This window comes from Macrobrachium nipponense, chromosome 25, assembly GCF_015104395.2.
Source record: "Macrobrachium nipponense isolate FS-2020 chromosome 25, ASM1510439v2, whole genome shotgun sequence".
Classification (NCBI taxonomy): Eukaryota; Metazoa; Arthropoda; class Malacostraca; order Decapoda; family Palaemonidae; genus Macrobrachium; species Macrobrachium nipponense.
Window position 1 is genome coordinate 1520613 of NC_087214.1, and position 18457 is coordinate 1539069.

Here is an 18457-nt window from a genome sequence, read left to right on the forward strand (position 1 = left end):
ATAACCGATAGTAGGGTTTTGATTCCAAAACTAGCCTAGTCCTTTGTAAACTTAACCTAGCCTGGATAATATTTGCCAGAGTCAAGACTCAAACATTACAAGAGCTATGGGCAGAAATCATGATTTCTGGGGAAAAATGTTCAATGCTGTCTGCTTTAGTCTCCAGGACATTGTATATTGTTTGTTACCGAGGAAAACATTTATTCTTGTATACTAATGTAAGCCTGATAAACTTCCTGTATATATTTATAATGATCAGTTTCTCTATCTTGCAGATCATTTGTGATGCACCAAATACAGACTTCATAAGTTGAAGTAATCATCAAAAAGGAAGTGTATTTCTTGGTCATGTTGGGAACCTTTTAGGACCGGTGTCCATTCGATTTTTCTGTAAGTATTTAAAAGATTATTTTTATACATTTAACTACCTGTCAGATATATACTTAGCTATTTGACTCCGTCGTCCGACAGAAATTTCGAATTTCGCGCACACGCTACCTGTAGGTCAGGTGATCTACTTACCTGCCGCTGGGTGGCAGGACTAGGAACCATCCCCATGTTCTATCATATTTTTTCTGTCGGCCATACTGGCAACATCGTTGTGGGTATCTCCGGCTGGATTCGTATTTTGCATCGCAATTGATCTTCGTTTGGACTTCTCGGTGACGTATTTGCATTGATTGTACTGGCCATACGCGATTGTGGACCGTTTTTTTGGAATTTGATTTGGATTGTTCAACATGATCTGATTCTGGAAATGTGAGAATGTGTGAATGCGGGTGTAAAGTTAGGATGCCGAAGGCATCAATTGATCCTCATACTATTTGCAGGAAATGCAGGATGTATGAATGTTCTTTGGTAATACTTGTAATGCATGCAAGGATTTGAGTGAGGAAGAATGAAATCTCTAACCTCATACGTGAAGAAGTTAGAAAGAAACAGGGTGAGGAGGTCTTCTTCCAAACCTTTATCTAGTTCTAGCGGGGTTATTAGTAATAATATACCCTCTTCTCCTTTTACTGCCCCATCTAATGTACCTGCTCCTTTATTAGAACACACAGATTCGGCATCGGAGATAGCGAATCTTAAAGCCGCTCTTCGGAAAATGGAAACCAAAATGGCGGCCTATGAAGGTAAGCATGTAATTATAGTGCTGTGGATAGTGATATAAGTGTCCCCAGTGCAGTGGAGGGGGCGTCTGAGTCTTCACAACGCTCCAGGCCTAGACCTCTTTCAAGCTCCCAAGCCCAGAGGAGAAGGAATGTCGAAAGCCGTAAGGAGGTTGTGGAGGATCCCCAACAGTCAGACGTCCCTTCGGCATTTTCTGTATCGCCAGAATGCCAGAGAACGTTACAGAAAAAGCGTTCTGCGTGAGTGTTTCTCCTCCTCGGAGAATTCCTTACCTAAAAGAGGGTGGAGATCGGCGGATCTTCGCCCCCCTTAAGAGACGTTTGGATGAACCCAGGATTACTTCTAGTCCTGAGCGTTTTTCAAGAGGAGGACCATCCTGTAATTAAACACCGAGGGTAGATAATGAGAGACTAAAAGAATCCTTCGCACTATGCAGGATTCCATCACTTCTCTTGTGGGAGTTCTGTATAAAGACCCTCCCAGAAGGAAAGACGATTTCCTGCCTATTAAGAAGTCTAGGCTATCGAGGGTTTCAGACTCGCCATAATATTTTGTCTTCCTCTGATTTGGAATCGGATTCATCAGCCTTGCATAGGCCGAGCAGGATCCGTTCTCCTGTCAAACGCAAGCACGAGACGCCAGGACCAAGAGCGTCGAGTTTGCGAGACGTGAAACGTCAGCCAGGCGCGAGCGTCAAGATAGGCGCGTCATGCCATCCAGAAGCAGGACGCCTCCCAGGAACGAGGATCCAGGCAAGAGCCAGGGACGCTACGAGGCGCGAGACGTCAACAAAAAGCAGGACACCTCTCAGGAGAGAGTCGTCAGGCAAGCGTCAGGACGCTCCAAAGCGGTTGACGCCAGCCAGAAAGCATGACGCCTCCCAGGGAGCCAGGACGCTTCGAGGCGCGAGACGTCAACAAGAAGCAGGACGCCTCTCAGGAGAGAGTCGTCAGGCAAGCGCGAGGACGCTCCTAAGCGGTTGACGCCAGCAAGAAGCAGGACGCCTCCCAGGGAGCGGCTTCTCCTGATAGAGAATCGGCCAGGAAAGGAGCGATCTCCTTCTAACCTGGAACTGGAAGAGATTTCTGAGGAAGAAGTTTCAACTAACGAGGGACTTTCCAATTATAAAGTTTTAGCCTCGTTACTTCTAGAGGAGTTTGCGGATTCTCTTAGTCCTGCAGCTCCTCCTTCGCCGAGATCTCTGTTTTCGAGCACAAAAACCCCGAAATCCTCGCTTTCTTAAAAGATGAAACCGGCGATCTCAATGAAGAAAGCCCTCCAGTCTTTAGATTCGTGGCTTTATCAAAAAAGGAATCTTTGAGAACGGTTTATTGCTCTCCTCCCTCCAAACTGACGGGGAAAAGAGGCATTTGGTATAAAGGCAGAAGAGGCGATGGGATTGATGCTCCCTTCGTCGGCAGATTCAGATTTCTCGAGTCTTGTAGAGTCTGTGAGAAGACAGTCTCTCAATTCAGCAAAGGCGTCCTGGAGTATGTCGGAGTTAGATCAGCACCTTAAGGGAATTTTTCACGTCTTAGAGGTATTCAACTTCTTGGATTGGTCTCTTGGGGTGCTGGCTAAGAAGACGAGTGAGCCAGATTTTCTAGATCCAGAAACTTTGCACAGTGTCCTATCTTGCATGGATAAGGCTGTGCAAGATGGTTCTGGTGAGTTGGCGGCTCTTTTTGGATCTGGGATGTTGAAGAAAAGATCTATTTACAGTTCCTTCCTAACGAAGGAGTTTCTCCTTCTCAGAGGTCCGCTTTATTATTCGCACCTCGTCAGAACATCTGTTTCCTTCATCTTTAGTGAAGGATGTTGCGAGATCCTTGTCGGAAAAGGCTACGCAGGACCTCTTGTACAATCTACAAAGAAAAGTAGACCTGCAGTTAAGACTCAGAAGAAGGTGGCTCGGACTCCAGTGGTGCCCTTTCGTGGAGCCCCTTCAACTCGATCAGCTTCGGAGAGAAGACCCTTCGACAAGCGAGGAAGGTCTTCCTTCCGCTCTTTTAAAAAGAGCAAATAGCAGCCATGTCCTCCAAGCACAGGTAGGGGCCAGACTTCAATACTTTCTGGATGCCTGGTCCGTAAGAGAAGAGATCCCTGGACTCTGTCTGTCCTACAGAAGGGGTACATCATTCCCTTCATAGACAGACCTCCTTTGGCAACATCTCCAAAGGATTTGTCGACGAGTTACAAGGACCCTGGACTGAACGAGACTCTCCTTCAGACGGTGGTGTCGATGAGGGACAAGAATGCTATAGAGCTAGTGCAAGATCCTTTCTCCCCGGGGTTTTACAACCGCCTTTTCTTGGTTCCAAAGGCTTCGGGGGGATGGAGACCCGTCCTAGATGTAAGCGTCCTGAACAGGTACGTGGAGAAAAAGAAGTTCTCCATGGAGACTTCAGCTTCAGTTCTGTCTTCCCTACGTCAGGGAGATTGGATGGTATCCCTGGACCTTCAGGATGCTTACTTTCATGTTCCGATTCACCATCGTCAAGAAAATATCTAAGATTTGTTGTTCAAGGACAAATCTTCCAATTCAGGGCCTTGTGCTTCGGCCTATCGACCGCCCCTCAGGTATTTACGTATCTGATGCGGAACGTGGCCAAATGGCTTCATTTAGAAGGGATACGCATCTCAATGTATCTCGACGATTGGCTAATCCGGGCCAAGTCAGAGAAACGGTGTTTGAGGACCTACAGTCTACTTTGAACCTGGCAAAGACGTTAGGATTACTCGTGAACCTCGAGAAATCGCAGATGATCCCCAGTCAGAACTTAGTCTATTTGGGGATTCGGATGGATTCTCGGGGTTTTTCGGCGGGTTTTCCGTCCCAGGAAAGGATTGCTCGGGGATTACAAAAAAATCTCGAGCTTCCTAGAGAAAGAACGAGTTCGGTGAGGGGAGTGGTTAAGTCTTTCTGGGAACCCTTTCCTCACTAGAACAGTTCATTTCGCTAGGAAGACTCCACCTTCGCCCTCTTCAATTCTTCTTAAGAAGAATTTGGAGTTGGAAGAACGGACAGCTTTCGGACACTTTCAGTATTCCTCTGGAAGTAAAGAATCATCTAAGTGGTGGATTTTTCCCTTAGAAAAGAACGAGGGCTTGTCTCTGAAGTTCGGAACCCAAACCTAATCTTGTTCTCAGACGCTTCAGAGAAGGGATGGGGAGCGACTCTAGGGACAAAAAGAAATATCAGCCAATGGAGGAAGGATCAGCTAGACTGGCATATAAACTCCAAAGAACTTTATGCAGTTCTTCTAGCTCTAAAAGCCTTCGAGACACAGGTGTTAGGTCTAAGTGGTACAGGTCAACTCGGACAACACCACAGCGTTGGCCTATATCAAGAAACAAGGGGGAACTCACTCTCTTTCTCTGTTCCATATAACAAAGAGCTGTTGTATTGGGCAAAGAAAAGAAAGTGACTCTTCTCACAAGATTCGTGAAAGGATAGAAGAACATCAGAGCAGACAGGCTAAGCAGGTTAAACCAAGTTCTCCCCACAGAATGGACCCTTCACATTCAGGTGTGTCAAGCTCTGTGGTCCCTGTGGGGCAGTCCACATATAGACCTATTCGCCACCTACCTATCCAGAAGGATAGAGAACTTTTGCTCCTTAGTGGAAGACCCGAGAGCGATAGCGGTGGACGCCATGCTACTGGACTGGTCAGGCCTAGATGCCTACGCATTTCCCCCCCTTCAAAATGTTAGGAGTGGTGTTAAGAAAGTTTGCGGCATCAGAGGGACGAGACTAACACTCATCGCTCCCTTTTGGCCGTCTCAAGATTGGTTCACAGAGGTACAGGAATGGACAGTGGAACTTCCCAAGATCTCTTCCACACAGGAGAGATCTTCTCAAACAACCCCATTTCGAGAGTACCATCAAAACCTCCCCGCTCTCGCTCTGACTGCCTTTCGACTATCGAAAGACTTGTCAGAGCGAGAGGCTTTTCAAGCAAAGCTTCAAAGCAATTGCTAGGGCCCTGGAGATCTTCAACTATTCGGGTCTACCAATCAAAATGGGATGTATTTAGAAGATGGTGTAAGAAGAATAAACTGTCCTCTTCGATACCTCTGTGACCAACATAGCTGATTTCTTGATTTCCTTAGGGAAGAATCAAAATTATCAGTTTCTACCATTAAAGGTTACTCGAAGTATGCTTTCTGGCCGTATTTCGAAACAGAGGTTTGAGAATGCAGAAGATAAAGACCTCCACGATCTTATTAGATCTTTTGAAACCTCAAAACCTTTTCTCCTCGCACTCCGAACTGCAACCTAGATGTAGTTTTGAGATTTCTATCATCTAGTAGATTTGAACCTCCTCTCAACGCGTCGTTTAGATATCTAACGAGAAAATGTAATTTTCTTGTTGTCGTTAGCGACTGCGAAGAGATTAGTGAAATACACGCTCTAGATTCTCGAGTAGGATTTAAGAGCGATGCGGCAATTTGTTCTTTCCAGACTCTGTTTCTGGCTAAGAACGAGAACCCCTCTAAACCCTGGCCAAAGAGTTTTGAAGTTTAAAGGACTTTCAAATCTAGTAGGAGAGGAATTGAGATCTTTTATGTCCGGTTAGAGCTTTGAGTTCTATTTAAAGAAGAAGAATGAACTAAACAAGGATGTAAACAAAGCCTGTGGTGCGCAGTTAGGGATCCTAGTAGACCCATGTCAAAAATGCTTAGCATTCTTTGTGAGGGAGCATTATTACGGATGCTCATAATGACTGCACTGAAGACTCTTTCAGGACTCTCCGAGTGAAGGCTCATGAGGTTAGAGCGGTAGCCACTTCATTAGCATTTCAGCAGAAGATGTCTTTAAAAGACATTGTGGATGCGACTTACTGGAGGTGTAATTCAGTGTTCGCATCGCACTATCTCAAGGACGTTAAAGTAACATATGAAAAAGTGTTTCTCTCTGGGTCCTTTTGTATCAGCCGATACAGTGCTGGGGCTGGGAGCACATAACGATCCTTAGAAAAAATTTGTATTTGTTTAAAATTTTTTTTTTTTGATAGTACCATAGATCTACCCTTGTGATAGACATAAGATCCTTACTTGTTGAGACGAGTTTGTTGGTTTTTTCTGCTGATTAGTATGCTTGCTGGCGTACGGACGTCGAAGCTTGGATCAGTGGGGGAATCAAGAGACGTCTTACTGAATAGATTGTACAAACATTTTTTTTTTAAAATTTTATTTTTTTATTTTTTGTACTTTACTGTACGAATGTTTGTGTTTCGAGTTTGTGGTCGTTTGCAAGAGGGGTTAGGGGATAACTTCTTGCAATCTTAGAACTAACATGGATAGGTTGAGGTGATCGGTTATCGAATGTTGTGCTCCTTGTATAAGGTCTTGTCAGTAAGTGGATAAGCACCCATTGACGTAGTCCTTCCAGGATCTACCAAGTAAGCGGGTAAGACCCCTTTGGCAGAACCACAAGAACTCTTAGCCATAGATCAATATCTCGCTGAGGCTCTTGAGACTGTCTAGACTCCTGGATTGTATTCATGAAGTCTTCAGTCTAAACAGGTAGGAACCAAGGTTTTATTTATTTATTACCTACAACGATAGTTGTGATTCCTGTTTGATTCTATATTTAGCTGTCTCTTTCCCACCTCCAATGGTGTGAATCAGCTAAGTATATCTGACAGGTAAGTTAAATGTATAAAAATGATATTGTTATGATACAATAAAGTTTTATACATACTTACCTGGCAGATATATACAAAATTATACCCACCCTACCTCCCCTCAGGAGACCAGGCGGTATAGAAAAAATATGATAGAACATGGGGATGGTTCCTAGTCCTGCCACCCAGCGGCAGGTAAGTAGATCACTGACCTACAGGTAGCGTGTGCGCGAAATTCGAATTTTCTGTGGACGACGGAGTCAAATAGCTAAGTATATATCTGCCAGGTAGATATAAACTTTATTGTATCATAACAATATCATTTTGTACATGGAACTTACCAGCAGATATATACTTAGCTATAGACTCCGTCGTCCCCGACAGAAATTCGAATTTCGCGGCACACGCTGCAGGTAGGTCAGGTGATCTACCGCCCCTGCCGCTTGGGGTGGCAGGAATAGGAACGATTACCGTTCTAGAATCAGATTTCTCTGTCGCGGTAGTGTCAACATACGTTGTTGCTACCTCCTGACTTGATTTTCGTTTTTTCATCGCCATCGACCTTCTGGCTGTCTTTTGCTGGGAAATACTGGGTCTTTGGTTTGGCATACGCTTTTATTACTTTTAATGAATTTGGCTTCGAAATTTCGAAGAATATATTACGTGAAACTACCGAATTTTTCGGTAGACACTTATATTTTGCAATAAGGAAATATTGATTTTTTTTTTTTTTTTTCACTAATACGTGTATAAGTGTTAGAACTTGATGAAGGAAATATAAGATCTAACTTCCTACTTTAGGAAGTCAGAAAGCATATAACTAGATACGCTTCCTTAGAAGCTTTAAGAGCTCTCGTACTAACGAGCAGTTAGAGTATTGACAATTCTAGTAGTTGTTGCATCCTCATCACCTTCTTACTCCACAGAATCTACAAATTCATATGTGCAAATTTGAAGATAAATGGATGGAGCTCAAAGGCGAGCTCTAAAAAGGTAAGAAGTGAATATAGTGTTCCCAGTGCAGTGGAGGGTGCGTCTGATCGGCTCCGTAGCGCTTCCAGGCCTAGACCTCTTCCAAACTCCCAGACCCAGTGGAGGAGGAAAGTCGACAGCCGCAGGAAGTTAGGAGAACCCCCACCGGTCAGCGTCCCCTCGGCAGGTTCTGTAGAACGTCCCAGACTGCCAAGGATAGCCATTGATAAGGCATCCTTAAAAAGTGCGTCTCTTCATCTTACATCCGAAAAGACGAAGAATGTATGTTTGGAGCGATGATCTAGCGCGTTCTCTGAAAACTAAGAGAACACTGACAAGAGCCAGCGCTGCCAGGAAGCCGCGTTCCAGCAAGCTAGCGTGAGCTACGTTCCTATAGCCAGCAGCGAGGCGCGTTCCAGCTAACAGACTACGCGAGCCGCGTTCCTACAACCAAACGCGAGCCGCGTTCTAGAAAATTTTCTTGGCGCAAGGCGCCTTCAAAGAGACAAAGCGCCAGCCTGGCGCAAATTGCGCCAGAAAAAACAGACGGCTAGAGCAAGGAGCCTTACAGTAGAGTGGCAATCAGAACGATCCTTCCATTGAACGTTTCCGGCAAGAGGCTCTTTCTAAAAAAAAGGGGTCTAGTAGGCGTCGGAACTGTCAGGGCGCACGGGACCTTCCACGCAAGCGGAACGTTCCAGGAGCGAGTCTCCTTTCTAGCGTGCGGAACATTCCAGGCGCACGAAACATTTCCAGGCGCTAGGTGCAAGGATCCAGGCACCAGAAATATCCTTTCTCTATCTGCCTCGGCAGGGAAAGAAGTAGGTAGTAGAGTATCTGCTGTATGAGAATACGATACGGCAAATCATAAGCACATACCGTAGTTACTTCTTTGCTGAGCAACTCAGTTACCAGTATCCTTCCAGGAATTTCCTAGGAAGGACTACGCTTAAAGGGATTGTTAAGACAACACCTACTTAGCTTCTAGATTTATCGAAGTCTTGTTTCGCTTAGATATGCATTATAAGAACTTCCTGAAGTTCGATAATAATTTTATAAGATTCCTTTATTAAATGGAGTAGCTGGCAACTCTGGAAGAGTAAGGCCAGTCGGCTAACGAGACTGCTATCGCTTAGACACCAACGCAGTATCATGTAGGTGTCGGTCATGAGTGGTCGGTAACATGTCTCTCTCCTGCGCGATGGAATGAATAACCGTGTCTCTCCCCCCTACAATCGTGGGTTTTAGCCTCGGATTGAGGGGATAGTTAAGCAAACTTAAATAAATATTGTCTGCCTTTTGCTAAGAAGCTTTCAATAAGAAAGATATTACAACATTTCAATGCTGTTTACCGTAGGTACATTTTTAAAGGATTCTAACGCAGCGGGAACTCTATATTGTATAATGCTCTCATGCTTACGAAAGCATGGCTTATTAGAGTACATGCTTAGTGAGAAGATGAATGTAGTAGAGAATTCACTTTAAGACTACGGTATGGTCAAGTCTTATGCACATACGAGGTTAACTACAGAATTCCTAGTATCCTTACAAAGGTTCCTAGGATTAATGCTGTTTACCACAATGTGACAGTATTATAAAGGATTCTAATACGGCAGCGCGCGATATATACAGGTAATGACCGACTTACGACCTATGCAACTTACGTCTGATCGACTTTACGACTATTATTTTCACCCTTTCCGGCAGAACGTGCATAGGAACGTATGATACTTTTTCCTGCGGCATCCGTGCATCTCTTGGTCGGTCGCTCACTCAGTGTTGCCTGTAGCTCCGTACTGAACGCATCTCTCGCTCTGCTGTGTTCATTTTTCAATAACTTTGTGTTAATTTTGATCATTTTTGAAATGTCTGCCAAGAGGAAACTGTGTTTAGCTACTCCTCAACATGCCAAGAAGGAAAGGAAAGCCATTGACTTGGACACAAAAATGACAGTGATTAAGCAGTTCGAAGAAGGAAGAAAGCGCACGTGATATGAAGTTATCTCATTCTACTGTGTCCACGATTCTTAAGGATAAGGAAAAAGGAGGTTCGTGATGCTGTGAAAGGTTCTGCACCCATGCGATCGACAGTGATTACGAAACAACGCACTGGCCCCATCCATGAAATGGAAAAAATTATTGCATGTTTGGATGGAAGATCAAATCCAAAAAAGGACACCGTTAAGCCTTTTTACTGTGCAGATGAAGGCTAGAAGTCTGTTTCAGACTTTGAAGGAACGTGCTGGAGTAGAGTATAAGCAAGAATTTTTGGCAAGCGTTGGCTGGTTCAAGAGGTTCAAAAAACGATTCCAGCTGCATAGTGTTCGAGTGACTGGAGAAGCAGCGAGTGCGGATGAGGAAGGAGCTAGCCAAGTTTGTCGACAGTCTCGATGAAATGATTACGGATGAGGAATATCTTCCAGAACAAAGTTTAATGTTGATGAAACAGGTTTGTTCTGGAAACGCAATGCCAGAAACGCACTTACATCCATAAGGAAGCCAGTAGCATGCCAGGATTTAAAGCTTTTAAGGATAGGCTGACTACTGCTTGGTGGAAATGTCGCGGGGTTCAAGCTGACCCTTTTTAATTTATCATTCAGAAAACCCACGAGCGTTCAAGAAAGTAAGCAAGTACACTTTGCCTGTCTACTTTCGCTCTAACCGTAAGGCATGGATGACGCAGACACTTTTTTGAAGACTGGTTTGTCAACTGTTTCATTCCTCAAGTGTGCGTGAATACTGCCTAGAGAAAGGAATTCCTTTCAATATTTTACTGCTGCTCGATAATGCGCCTGGACATCCACCTCACTTAGCTGATCTGAATCCTGATGTGAAAGTGGTTTTTTTGCCACCAAACACCACTCCAATTCTTCAACCTATGGACCAAGGTTCGATTGCAACATTTTAAGACAAACTATTTAAGAATCACCTTTGCGCAAGCCATAGCTGCTCTAGATGCCGACCCAAAACTATCCTACGAGAATTTTGGAAACGCTACAATATTCTGCATGCTATCAAGAATGTGTCTTCTGCCTGGGAGACTGACGGAGAAGTGTATGAATGGCATATGGAAGAAGTGCGTTAAACGTTATGTGAATGATTTTGATGATTTGACAGTGAACAAGAACTTGATGCGATACGGGGAAAAATAGTGAAACTGTCAAAAGAGCTTTCCTTGGATTGTGAAATAGAAGATATTGAGGATTTGCTAGACCACGCTTCCGAAGAACTTACAAATGAAGAGCTGATTGAATTGGAAGAAGAACGAGTGGCGGAGGAAGAAAGAAGAGAAGCGGAGGATGAAGAGTTGCCAGAAAGGAAATTTACCGCCAAGGGATTATCAGAAGGATTAGCTCAACTAAATAAACTCCTTGCACATTTCGAAGAAATGGACCCAAATTATGAAAGGTTTGCAAAGATTGAACGGATGGCACACGATTTGTTTCGTCCGTATCGTGAAATTTACGAGGAGAAAAAGAAAAAAAAAAACAAACAATCCTGACGAAACTGCACCATGTTTGTGAAACGAACAACTCCTCCCGTCACCCCGACCGTCGCTTCAGCTGATGAAGTCAACGACCTCCAGCCAAGCACCAGCGATGCCAGCAGTCATTAATTTTATTATATTTTCCTGTACTACATACTAGTTTTCAATTGTATTTTTGAATGTTTTCTATTTTTTGCACCTGTATTTTGTATTTTTCAACATTAAACAAATTGTAACTGTAGCATCCAGTGTTTAAATTAAAAACCTGACAAAAGTAACAACAGGAAACAGTATGATGCATAGAGAAACGGGTTTGCTATGAACTTAACAAACGTACAATACATAAGACGCAATTTCGTGTACGTAGAGAGACGTTACAGACGTTACAAATGGTATAAAAATTCCAAGAAATCATAACTAAAAAAGGATGAATTTTTATATGAGCATGACAAACGAAGTCTCTCTCTCTCTCTCTCTCTCTCTCTCTCTCTCTCTCTCTCTCTTCAGTGAAAGCCTCGATTCGATAGAATTTTTTCCACGTAATCGTAGGCGTATGAGGTGAAGTTCATTTGGGAGGACAACACCTAATTTGCCCGAATTTTCATTATGAAACAGTACGATGCGTGGAGAAACAGTTTGGACAAGCGTTTGGCGAATGTAACAGTACGTAGAGAGACGTTACAAATGGTATAAAAAAATTCCAAGAAATCATAACTAGGAAATACAATAAGTAAATTAACTAAAAAAAAAAAAAGGATGAATTTTTATATGAACGTGACAACCGAAGCATATGAAACAGTATGATGCGAGGAGAAACAGTTTGGACAAACGTTTGGCGAATGTAAAACAGTACGTAGAGAGACGTTACAAATGGTATAAAAAAAATTCCAAGAAATCATAACTAGGAAATACAATAAGTAAATTAACTAAAAAAAAAAAAAAAAAAGGATGAATTTTTATATGAACGTGACAACCGAAGCATTATGAAACAGTATGATGCGAGGATTTAAACAGTTTGGACAAATGTTTGCCGAATGTAACAGCAAGAGTAGTAATGTTGTGTCGAGAGACGATATAATGGTATAAAAATAATCATAACTAGGAAATACGTTACAATGAAACTAAAGAAAAGGTTGAACCTACAAACGTAGCAATATGAAACAGTGTGATGTGTGGAGAATGGGTACGTCTGACGACTTTGCAAACGTAACAGTAGAAGGCGTGTAATGTACACGTCATTACTACGCCTTACTGTTAACGTTTGTCAAAGTCGTCAGACGTACCCGTTCTCCACACATCACACTGTTTCATATTGCTACGTTTGTAGGTTCAACCTTTTCTTTAGTTAATTTATTTTGCTATCTTTGTTTTCTTTAGACTTCATTGTATTTCCTAGTTATGATTATTTTTATATTTTTATACATAGGTGTGAGATGTTACACATGCTACAAAAATGTAAAGAAATCATAACTAGGAAATATAATACACATTTTAAAGAAAAAGAAGCAAAATAAACTAGCTAAAGAAGGGGTTGAATTTTTATATAACGTATATGAACTTGTGAAAGGGTATCGTAAAGTACCTACTATCATAATACATATATGACAGTAAGAATATGCACTAAGAATGGTAATACAATGGTTTAATGATAATGAATGTTAAATAATAATGAATTATGACTTAAATATGATAATATAAGTAATAATCTAAGAAAATGTTGATAAAATATGACTTTTTTTTTCAGATGATGTCCAATATCATTACACAATATGTATATGAAAAAAATAAAAAAAGTAAACTCTACGGTAATTTAGCAGACTCGACATGCGTCCAAATCGAGTTACGACTTGTTTGCAGAACCAATTGCGGTCGTAAGTCGTCACTACCTGTATAATTCTCTCATCCTTTCGAGAAACGCACACAACCTTTTAAATTCGGATATTGCTCAAGAGAAGTTGGGTGAGTCGGATGGGAAACATTCTCTTAGTGGCAGAAGTTGTTTCCCTGAATGGATTATACTACGTATATAAAAGTTTTTTCCCACTAAGAACGGAATTAACATGTGAAGGATGTCGGGTACCATAAAGGCATAGATGTTATGGCACATAACCTAAAAAGAACTAGAAGGAAGCGCCAGCCTGGCGCAAATTGCGCCAGAAGCGCCTGCCGCGCCAGAAGCACCATCCAAGATATTTTCTCGTTTTAGCGAGTTATTAACCTAAGAGTCCAGTAGCCTCTCGGACAGCAGGCTCGGTAACGGCAAGATTCGTTCCTGATTTCGTTACCCATTTAATCGAAAAGGGTCGCTTACAAGGAATGATGAAATGATTTATTTTAAATCACTTAGGCCAATTCCACGACTCTCTCATATCGCAAAGAGCATCGAGAATCTCTTTTTTTTTTTTTTCCGCCCCTGTTCGCGTTAACAAAAGAGAACCTATTTGGGAACAGACACGGAACGTAACGATCCTTAAGAGGTTCGATGCAAGATTTTGCATGTCCGTGAGAACCTTCTCGATCGAAGATAATAACTGTTAACGTATGTCTAAACATTTATTGAAAAGAGTTGTGAGAAACCTGCGGAAAGTCTTCTTCATAGATCTCTTTGTAAGGTAGAAGACGAACAGGCTTCCTTTAGACTGCTTCTTTTTCCTCGACCAAGAGAGGTAGCAATATAAGACATCTTTAAATTTAAAGAAGGGGAATAAACTTTAGCCTTTTTCCCCTAGTTATAAATTCTTAACAGATATTAAGATAACTGGGCGTCAAAGGAAGAGAGGATGTATGCCTCATTTTGGCCTTAGAGAGTTGGATTCACAGAAGTCACGTTCTTCTCACAGCATGTTTCGTAAGGCTTTTCCAAGAGTATCTGGATATTCTATCAGAATCTATTATAAATAGACCTATAAAACCTCTCCACTCTGAGTCTGTCCGCGTGCAGACTGACCAGAGTGGACATGAATGAGAGGTTTTTTTTCAAGGTAAATGACAATAGTCATGGCTAAGACATAGAATTGCTGCAGATCGTGCTAGATGGAATGAGGAAACTGTCCTCTTCCGATACCTCTGTGAACCACATAGCGAGGTTTTTTTCTTCACTTTCAGAGGGAAGAATCACCTATGTATATATCTGCTATCAAAGAACGCAGTAAAAGGCCATACTCTGTCTCTACAACGGGAATTAGAGATAACAGAGGATTAAGATCTTCAGGATCTTATACGATACCGCAATACGACAAGAGTAGGATATCATGTACTTCGAATGGGATTTTTTTGTGGCCACAGATTCCGTTTTCCGACAAAATGGAACTGCTCCTCATCAAACTTCTTTGAGGAAGTTTATGAAGGAATTCTTTGTTTCTCTTAGCCCTAAACGACCAAGAAGACACGTGAATTTTTTGTGCATTGGAATCTCGCATCAGATTCAATGGAGACTCGGCAATGGGTTCTTGCCAGCATAGTATGTCTGGCAAAAGAAATAAATCCCTCTATTCCTGACGCAACGCTTTCAGATAGAAGTTTCGTTGCCCAGGCAGGGTACTTACATTTTCATCTACAAAAGAAGAGATGGTTTAAACGTTTGCCTACAGAGTCTTCGGGGTGCGATGAGGGCTCAAAATGCTTCCCAGAAGGTATTCAGAGATACAATAAGAGCTAGAAATCAGGGTTCCGCCCAACTTTCAGCCTCAGAGTCTCCTTCGACTTCCAGACTCCTTCCCTTCCTTCGGGCAAGGATAGGAAGATTCTGCAACGAGGAACCTCATCAACATGTAAGAAGAGATCTCGTTAGCAAAAGAAGTGTTCACGAAGGATCCTCCTCGGAGGAAGACTCTTCTCTCTCGTATTGTTAGATATCCTGTCGTCTACTGGGTGTAGCTGACTAAATCACCTCCCCTTGCCAGGGGCCAAAAGCTCAAAGGGGAAGAATTTCTTCCACCCTTCTCCAGTCTCCTGATAAACTATGTGGTTGTTCAGGACTCTCGGACAATGTAGCGCCAGCCAAGCCCGCCAATTGCCAATAACAGGCGAAAAACGCCAGAGGCGGACAGTTCCAAGGAACTCTGTCATGGTCGGATACTGAGAAGGAGCGGGCCTCCAACCTGGCGCAAATGCACCAGAGGCGAACAAATCGGACAGATATAAGAGTGTCCGATGTGGACATTGCCAGACAGCCTAGAGACACTTCCAAGCTCGAAGCTCCAGCAAGTGTGGAGGAGCCAAGCCAGGCGCGATGGCGCCAGCCGGCTCTAGGAGCCAACCAGGCTCTAGGACCAGCCAGGCTCTAAGGAGCCAGCCAGGCTCTAGGAGCCAGCCAGGCTCTAGAGCCAGCAGGTCTAGAAGCCAAGCCAGGGCGCCATCCAGGTGCCAGGCTCCTTCAAGGCTAGGCCTCCAGTCAGGATTGAGGATCCATCCAGACGCAAGGCTCCTTCCAGTAAAGAGAAACCTAAAGCTCTGTCATGTAAGAGGGCTAGTCCCCATTGATATGATAAAGGTAAGGCTCTGCCATGTAAGTGGGTCAGCCCCCATTGGCACGATCCGAGAAGGCTCTGTCGTGTAAGCGGGCTAGCCCCCATTGACATGATCCAGAAGGTTTGTCAGTCATAGGTCCCTACCTCGCTGAAACTCTTGAGGCATGCAGACTCATAGACAGTAATCATGAAGTCTTCTGCCAGGCTCCAGGTGCCTTCCAGGCGCAAGGCACCAGCCAGACGCAAGGCTCCAGCCAGGCGCGAGGCGCTAGCCAGGAAGGAGGAGCCAATCAGGCACCAGCCAGGCGCGAGGCGCCAGCCAGGCGCAAGGCGCCATCTAGGCGCGAGGCTCCAGCCAGGCTCTAGGTGCCATTCAGGCGCAAGGCTCCAGCCAGGCGCGAGGCGCTAGACAGGCGCTAGGCGCCTGCCAGGCACGAAGCGCTAGCCAGGCTCCAGGCTTCACCCAGAAGAGATCTATATCAAAGAACGCCCTGGCCTTCTTTGAGACATTGTGATCTCCTAAGTACTTGATAAGTGCATTGATGATTCCTTCAAACAGCTGAGAATTAAAAGTGCATGAAGTGCGAGCTTTTCCGAATTCTTGTTCTTTCCCTAACAATATGTCATAAGGACATATTAGCTGTCACATACGGGAGATGCAACTCTGTGTTGACTTCCCATTATCCGAAGGATGTCAGATAACCTTCGAGGGATCCTTCTCTCTTGGTTGATACGTGTCTGCGGATACATTGCTGGGATAGGGAGCAGATACTGACCTTAACTAGTGAGTTAAATTTTATTTAACGTGTTTTTTCTTTGGGTTGTTTGAAAGGAGTTTGTAGATAACTCTTTTCAACTTAAGCACTAACCCTCGTGTTAGGATCAGGTGATCGGGATCGGTGTTTGTGCTCCTTAATTATGCCACTAGGCATAGGCATATTGTCATGTAAGAGGCTCTGTCGAGTAAATGGATAAGACCCCCCCATCGACAGACCCACAAGAACTCTTAGCCATAGGTCACATCCTCGCTGAGGCTCTTGAGGCGAAGCAGATTCCTAGGCATTAGCCATGGAGTCTTCCGCCTGATCAAGTAGGCAACCAAGGTTTTATTTATTTATTACCTACCACGTATGTTGTTTACCTGTCTATTCAGTAAATAGTTGTCTCTTTCCCACCACCAAGGGTGTCAATCAGCTAAGTATATATCTGCTGGGTAAGTTCCATGTACAAAAATTATATTGTTAAGATACAATAAAGTTTTGTACATACTTACCTGGCAGATATATACGATTGATGGCCCACCCAACCTCCCCTCAGGAGACATGGTGGAAGAGAAAATCTGGTTCTAGAACGGTAAATCGTTCCTATTCCTGCCACCCAGCGGCAGGGGCGGTAGATCACCTGACCTACCTGCAGCGTGTGCCGCGAATTCGAATTTCTGTCGGGACGACGGAGTCTATAGCTAAGTATATCTGCCAGGTAAGTATGTACAAAACTTTATTGTATCTTAACAATATCATTTTGTACGTTCATGAGTACTGTTGTTCTTGTATGGTTTAAAGTGTAACTCTTGAGGTTAGGAACTTTCTAACTGTTTAGGCTTAACTCTCTTGACATTAGAATTGAAAAAACAAAATCATTTGATCTCACAAGGATATGAACCTTCGTCTTTTATGTGGGACTGCAGGCAGTCCCAAAGTTACCGTTGTGTTGTTCCTACTCAAATACAAACCTTCTGTCATTACATAAGGATATCACTTGCAGATCGAGCTAGGAACGGCCATTTAGCTTTTAAACAAGTTACTGTAGTTGACGTCAGTGTGCACTCCACCCGTCCGTTAATAATCACTCACTCTCCGCCTGCTGTCCCTGTTCTCTTTGGATGGGAGGAGGAGTCCCCTTAGGAGAGTGCCCCCTCTTAACCCGACTTGTCTTGCAGGTGTTGTGAGGCCTGATGGCTTAGGGAGATACGGCCCTCCCTTGGCCTCCCGGGGGAGCCTTCCGTGGAAGGGTTGATCTTGCATCTTGCATTTGAGGGCCTCTAGTGTCCCTCCAGTGACTGCTACTTCTGTGACCGTAACTACAGCTACAGTCACAATGCCTATCGGATCTAGAATCACCACTACGGCAGTGGTTCCTATGATCCTGCCTCCTTGAGGCAAAGTGGAGTGCGGATCGATGAGTGGGCGTGTAGTTAACAACCTTTTGTTCCTACACAAGATACAAACCCTCTGTTAGGCAGTAACTACCATCCGGTATGCAGGGAGACCCGCCTGCCTGGAAGTAAACATTCCACTTGCTTTCAGCCTTCTTGAGATGCAAACGTGTTTTTGTGAGCTCTTGCCTGACTGTAATTAAACTAGTTGTTCCCAGTGGGATCTTTTCTTTTATTATTTCTATATATATATTTAATATACCGTGTTTGATAGTTATGGCGTATATTAAACATCAAAGATTCTTGCAGTGTAAAAGGTTGATTAAGGAGAAAAGAAATCAGTAGCTAGACCTGTATCTAATGATTTCCTTGACTTGTGCGCCCATGTTTCTGGTTCTTCGATTTTGGTATCATGTGATTCCGATTCCGAATTAATTGATGCTTTGCCACCTGTACAACCGGTAACTAATAAAGTCATATTTGATTTTGATTCAAAGTTTTAGCAATGGAAACTAGTTGGAAGAAGAAGTTTGAAACATTGCAACATTGTTTAGATAAAGATATTTCAGCCAAGTTTAACAAGCGGTCAGAAAATTTTGAAGTAGCTTTTACTA

The 18457-nt window shown here is 43.4% G+C and overlaps 1 protein-coding gene across 1 annotated transcript in view; it reads left to right on the forward strand.

The window, feature by feature from the left end:
- Positions 1-252: 252 nt before the first annotated feature.
- Positions 253-18457, forward strand: part of LOC135199254 (zinc finger protein 501-like) — a 99077-nt gene continuing 80872 nt past the window's right edge. The window contains exon 1 of the mRNA XM_064227143.1: positions 253-390. The gene's annotated coding sequence lies outside the window, so the exon portion shown is untranslated. The remainder of the gene's footprint in view (positions 391-18457) is intronic.